Source organism: Ambystoma mexicanum (genome assembly GCF_040938575.1).
Source record: "Ambystoma mexicanum isolate Mex_15411 chromosome 12 unlocalized genomic scaffold, UKY_AmexF1_1 Mex_chr12_unloc.1, whole genome shotgun sequence".
NCBI classification, from domain to species: domain Eukaryota; kingdom Metazoa; phylum Chordata; class Amphibia; order Caudata; family Ambystomatidae; genus Ambystoma; species Ambystoma mexicanum.
The window spans coordinates 4,732,039-4,738,038 of record NW_027182322.1 but is presented as its reverse complement, the minus strand read 5'-3'; the positions used below and the strand labels follow the sequence as shown (position 1 = coordinate 4,738,038).

Genomic DNA, 6,000 nt, shown 5'->3' with positions numbered 1-6,000 from the left:
TTCCATAATGTCTACCTTCTAATGTTTCATATGTGTAAGCACATTGTCCTCCTCCTGACCACATTCTAAAACTATGTGCAAATTGTTCCTTCCATAAACTGTCACTTCCTTCGCCCTTTATTTATAATGACTATTATACTCTCTCTCTTTCCGCCACAGTATAAAAAAGCCTAGCACACCTCATGATTGGACTAAGAAATTCCTGTCATTTAGTTGGAAATGATTTTCCCATTATCCCCAAAAACTCCTCACTGTGTCTAAGAACGCTTTTTTTCACAGGACAATACAGATCAGATTGACTTGAAAGGTCCTTTCACGCGACTACAGAATGCCTCTCATTCCACTAAAAGATACGCCAGTGCCTACAATAGCCTAGGACTAGACTATGAGTCCCAATGTAGAAAGACCACAAGTCCACAGATATGCCTGTTTATTTAAACATCTGTATTATCATCAGCGTGTGACTGTAAAGGCGGGACTTTGCGCTCTCTGTAACGCGCTCCATTGGCAACATCAGTTAAATGTCGTTGGTTCAATCCCTCGCGGATGTTGTTTTTATTCCCATTTGTAACTGGGAAATACTGTCGCTGCAATACATATGTCTTAATCAAGCTAGTGGTTATTGACGTAAATGGCAGTGTTATAATGTTTCATGTACTGCAAATGTCACCACATAATGCGCTCTTAATTAGATTTGGTTGAAATACATTACAGTCAATCGATGAAAAAGTGTGCAAAGAGCATTAAAGAAACAAAAGGTTCATAACAGTAACAGGACATATCGAATTGTTTCAGTCCTCCACAGAGATTGCCAATGTATTAATGGAAATTCTAAAATATCTGCCCAACTGCCGCGACATTGCCTCACCGCAATGCCGTGACTCGGATTCGAACCGAGGTTGCTGCGGCCACAACGCAGAGTACTAACCACTATACGATCACGGCGAGCTACTTGGGCTGCTACAATGTGACGTTCCACCTCTATCATAAGCTGTACTCCATCTGTGATGTCATGACTCATGTTTGAATTAAAGGTTGGTTGTGATGTTATCCATGAGAATAAGTGGACACCTGATCCCCAGTCACTTATTTAAGATCTCAATAATCAAGTCAGAATCCAAATGAAAGTCATCAAAGTGGAGCCAATTAGAAATAATATAGTTACACAAACCTGGCAATGGTGCGGCAGCCAGGGCTGATAATGGCCCGCCAGCCTGAGAGCAGGAAAGTGTGAGAGCAGTGATGGTCTTGTGAGAGTTTACAGCTGTTATTGAACCTGTCCCCTTCCATTGCAGAGTTTTCTCCCTATAAGAAGTGCAGAGGCTCCCTCCGGGGTGCTAATAGTAAATTTATTTTTTTGCGCAGGAGAAGTGCTCTTGACCAATTGCACGTGCCAAATCACCCGAAGGCCACCACCATAAAATTCAGGCATTCATGTTCATGCGTCCTCCATGTTATGTCCTTATAAAGGGATGCATGTTCATGATGACTCCATGTCACAACTGCATACAAGGATGCATGTTCATGCCGCCTCGTTCTCTTGGCTTCATACACGGATTTTATCTCCTCCCTGTCTCACCCTCATGCAGGGATGCATGACCAATGCTCCTTCCCTTCTCGCCCGCATACATGGATGCACGTTCATGTCTCCTCGTTCTCTCGGCTTCATACGGGGATTTTATCTCCTCCCTGTCTCACCCTCGGGAAGGGATGCATGACCAATGCTCCTTCCCGTCTCGCCCGCATACATGGATGCACGTTCACGCCTCCTCCTTCTCTCGGCTTCATACGGGGATCATATCTCCTCCCTGTCTCACCCTCATGAGGGGATGCATGACCAATGCTCCTTCCCTTCTCGCCTGCATACATGGATGCAAGTTCACGCCTCCTCCTTCTCTCGGCTTCATACGGGGATCATATCTCCTCCCTGTCTCACCCTCATGCAGGGATGCATGACCAATGCTCCTTCCTGTCTCGCCCGCATACATGGATGCACGTTCACGCCTCCTCCTTCTCTCGGCTTCATACGGGGATCATATCTCCTCCCTGTCTCACCCTCATGCAGGGATGCATGACCAATGCTCCTTCCCTTCTCGCCTGCATACATGGATGCACGTTCACGCCTCCTCCTTTTCTCGGCTTCATACCGGGATCATATCTCCTCAATGTCTCACCCTCACTTCCAACATGTGTAACTTCTTGTTCTCTTTGACGTCTGGGGCATGGGTGGCTACTGCACAGCTCTAGATGTCGCCCACCTGCAAGGTGCTATGGAAAGCACTTTTCCACATTGGACGTGCTATATTAACCCCCTCTCCCCAAATACAATAAAAATAAAGAAATATATGTGCTTCCATAATGTCTACCTTCTAATGTTTCATATGTGTAAGCACATTGTCCTCCTCCTGACCAAATTCTAAAACTATGTGCAAATTGTTCCTTCCATAAACTGTCACTTCCTTGGCCCTTTATTTATAATGACTGTTATACTCTCTCTCTTTCCGCCACAGTATAAAAATGCCTAGCACACCTCATGATTGGACTAAGAAATTCCTGTCATTTAGTTGGAAATGATTTTCCCATTATCCCCAAAAACTCCTCACTGTGTCTAAGAACATTTTTTTTCACAGGACAATACAGATCAGATTGACTTGAAAGGTCCTTTCACGCGACTACAGAATGCCTCTCATTCCACTAGAAGATACGCCAGTGCCTACAATAGCCTAGGACTAGACTATGAGTCCCAATGTAGAAAGACCACAAGTCCACAGATATGCCTGTTTATTTAAACATCTGTATTATCATCAGCGTGTGACTGTAAAGGCGGGACTTTGCGCTCTCTGTAACGCGCTCCATTGGCAACATCAGTTAAATGTCGTTGGTTCAATCCCTCGCGGATGTTGTTTTTATTCCCATTTGTAACTGGGAAATACTGTCGCTGCAATACATATGTCTTAATCAAGCTAGTGGTTATTGACGTAAATGGCAGTGTTATAATGTTTCATGTACTGCAAATGTCACCACATAATGCGCTCTTAATTAGATTTGGTTGAAATACATTACAGTCACCCGATGAAAAAGTGTGCAAAGAGCATTAAAGAAACAAAAGGTTCATAACAGTAACAGGACATATCGAATTGTTTCAGTCCTCCACAGAGATTGCCAATGTATTCATGGAAATTCTAAAATATCTGCCCAACTGCCGTGACATTGCCTCACCGCAATGCCGTGACTCGGATTCGAACCGAGGTTGCTGTGGCCACAACGCAGAGTACTAACCACTATACGATCACAGCGAGCTACTTGGGCTGCTACAATGTGACGTTCCACCTCTATCATAAGCTGTACTCCATCTGTGATGTCATGACTCATGTTTGAATTAAAGCTTGGTTGTGATGTTATCCATGAGAATAAGTGGACACCTGATCCCCAGTCACTTATTTAAGATCTCAATAATCAAGTCAGAATCCAAATGAAAGTCATCAAAGTGGAGCCAATTAGAAATAATATAGTTACACAAACCTGGCAATGGTGCGGCAGCCAGGGCCGAAAATGGCCCGCCAGCCTGAGAGCAGGAAAGTGTGAGAGCAGTGATGGTCTTGTGAGAGTTTACAGCTGTTATTGACCCTGTCCCCTTCCATTGCAGAGTTTTCTCCCTATAAGAAGTGCAGAGGCTCCCTCCGGGGTGCTAATAGTAAATTTATTTTTTTGCGCAGGAGAAGTGCTCTTCACCAATTGCACGCGCCAAATCACCCGAAGGCCACCACCATAAAATTCAGGCATTCATGTTCATGCGTCCTCCATGTTATGTCCTTATAAAGGGATGCATGTTCATGATGACTACATGTCACACCTGCATACAAGGATGCATGTTCATGCCGCCTCGTTCTCTTGGCTTCATACAGGGATTTTATCTCCTCCCTGTCTCACCCTCATGCAGGGATGCATGACCAATGCTCCTTCCCTTCTCGCCCGCATACATGGATGCACGTTCATGTCTCCTCGTTCTCTCGGCTTCATACGGGGATTTTATCTCCTCCCTGTCTCACCCTCGGGAAGGGATGCATGACCAATGCTCCTTCCCGTCTCGCCCGCATACATGGATGCACGTTCACGCCTCCTCCTTCTCTCGGCTTCATACGGGGATCATATCTCCTCCCTGTCTCACCCTCATGCAGGGATGCATGACCAATGCTCCTTCCTGTCTCGCCCGCATACATGGATGCACGTTCACGCCTCCTCCTTCTCTCGGCTTCATACGGGGATCATATCTCCTCCCTGTCTCACCCTCATGCAGGGATGCATGACCAATGCTCCTTCCTGTCTCGCCCGCATACATGGATGCACGTTCACGCCTCCTCCTTCTCTCGGCTTCATACGGGGATCATATCTCCTCCCTGTCTCACCCTCATGCAGGGATGCATGACCAATGCTCCTTCCCTTCTCGCCTGCATACATGGATGCACGTTCACGCCTCCTCCTTTTCTCGGCTTCATACCGGGATCATATCTCCTCAATGTCTCACCCTCACTTCCAACATGTGTAACTTCTTGTTCTCTTTGACGTCTGGGGCATGGGTGGCTACTGCACAGCTCTAGATGTCGCCCACCTGCAAGGTGCTATGGAAAGCACTTTTCCACATTGGACGTGCTATATTAACCCCCTCTCCCCAAATACAATAAAAATAAAGAAATATATGTGCTTCCATAATGTCTACCTTCTAATGTTTCATATGTGTAAGCACATTGTCCTCCTCCTGACCAAATTCTAAAACTATGTGCAAATTGTTCCTTCCATAAACTGTCACTTCCTTGGCCCTTTATTTATAATGACTGTTATACTCTCTCTCTTTCCGCCACAGTATAAAAATGCCTAGCACACCTCATGATTGGACTAAGAAATTCCTGTCATTTAGTTGGAAATGATTTTCCCATTATCCCCAAAAACTCCTCACTGTGTCTAAGAACATTTTTTTTCACAGGACAATACAGATCAGATTGACTTGAAAGGTCCTTTCACGCGACTACAGAATGCCTCTCATTCCACTAGAAGATACGCCAGTGCCTACAATAGCCTAGGACTAGACTATGAGTCCCAATGTAGAAAGACCACAAGTCCACAGATATGCCTGTTTATTTAAACATCTGTATTATCATCAGCGTGTGACTGTAAAGGCGGGACTTTGCGCTCTCTGTAACGCGCTCCATTGGCAACATCAGTTAAATGTCGTTGGTTCAATCCCTCGCGGATGTTGTTTTTATTCCCATTTGTAACTGGGAAATACTGTCGCTGCAATACATATGTCTTAATCAAGCTAGTGGTTATTGACGTAAATGGCAGTGTTATAATGTTTCATGTACTGCAAATGTCACCACATAATGCGCTCTTAATTAGATTTGGTTGAAATACATTACAGTCACCCGATGAAAAAGTGTGCAAAGAGCATTAAAGAAACAAAAGGTTCATAACAGTAACAGGACATATCGAATTGTTTCAGTCCTCCACAGAGATTGCCAATGTATTAATGGAAATTCTAAAATATCTGCCCAACTGCCGTGACATTGCCTCACCGCAATGCCGTGACTCGGATTCGAACCGAGGTTGCTGCGGCCACAACGCAGAGTACTAACCACTATACGATCACAGCGAGCTACTTGGGCTGCTACAATGTGACGTTCCACCTCTATCATAAGCTGTACTCCATCTGTGATGTCATGACTCATGTTTGAATTAAAGCTTGGTTGTGATGTTATCCATGAGAATAAGTGGACACCTGATCCCCAGTCACTTATTTAAGATCTCAATAATCAAGTCAGAATCCAAATGAAAGTCATCAAAGTGGAGCCAATTAGAAATAATATAGTTACACAAACCTGGCAATGGTGCGGCAGCCAGGGCCGAAAATGGCCCGCCAGCCTGAGAGCAGGAAAGTGTGAGAGCAGTGATGGTCTTGTGAGAGTTTACAGCTGTTATTGACCCTGTCCCCTTCCATTGCAGAGT

At 44.9% G+C, this 6,000-nt stretch overlaps 2 non-coding genes across 2 annotated transcripts; both read right to left on the bottom strand.

The window, feature by feature from the left end:
• Nucleotides 1-873: 873 nt before the first annotated feature.
• On the bottom strand, nt 874-945 carry TRNAH-GUG (transfer RNA histidin (anticodon GUG)). The gene has a single exon. It is a non-coding gene; the product is annotated as a tRNA-His (tRNA).
• Nucleotides 946-5,575: 4,630 nt separating this feature from the next.
• On the bottom strand, nt 5,576-5,647 carry TRNAH-GUG (transfer RNA histidin (anticodon GUG)). The gene has a single exon. It is a non-coding gene; the product is annotated as a tRNA-His (tRNA).
• Between the last annotated feature and the right edge of the window lie 353 nt (nt 5,648-6,000).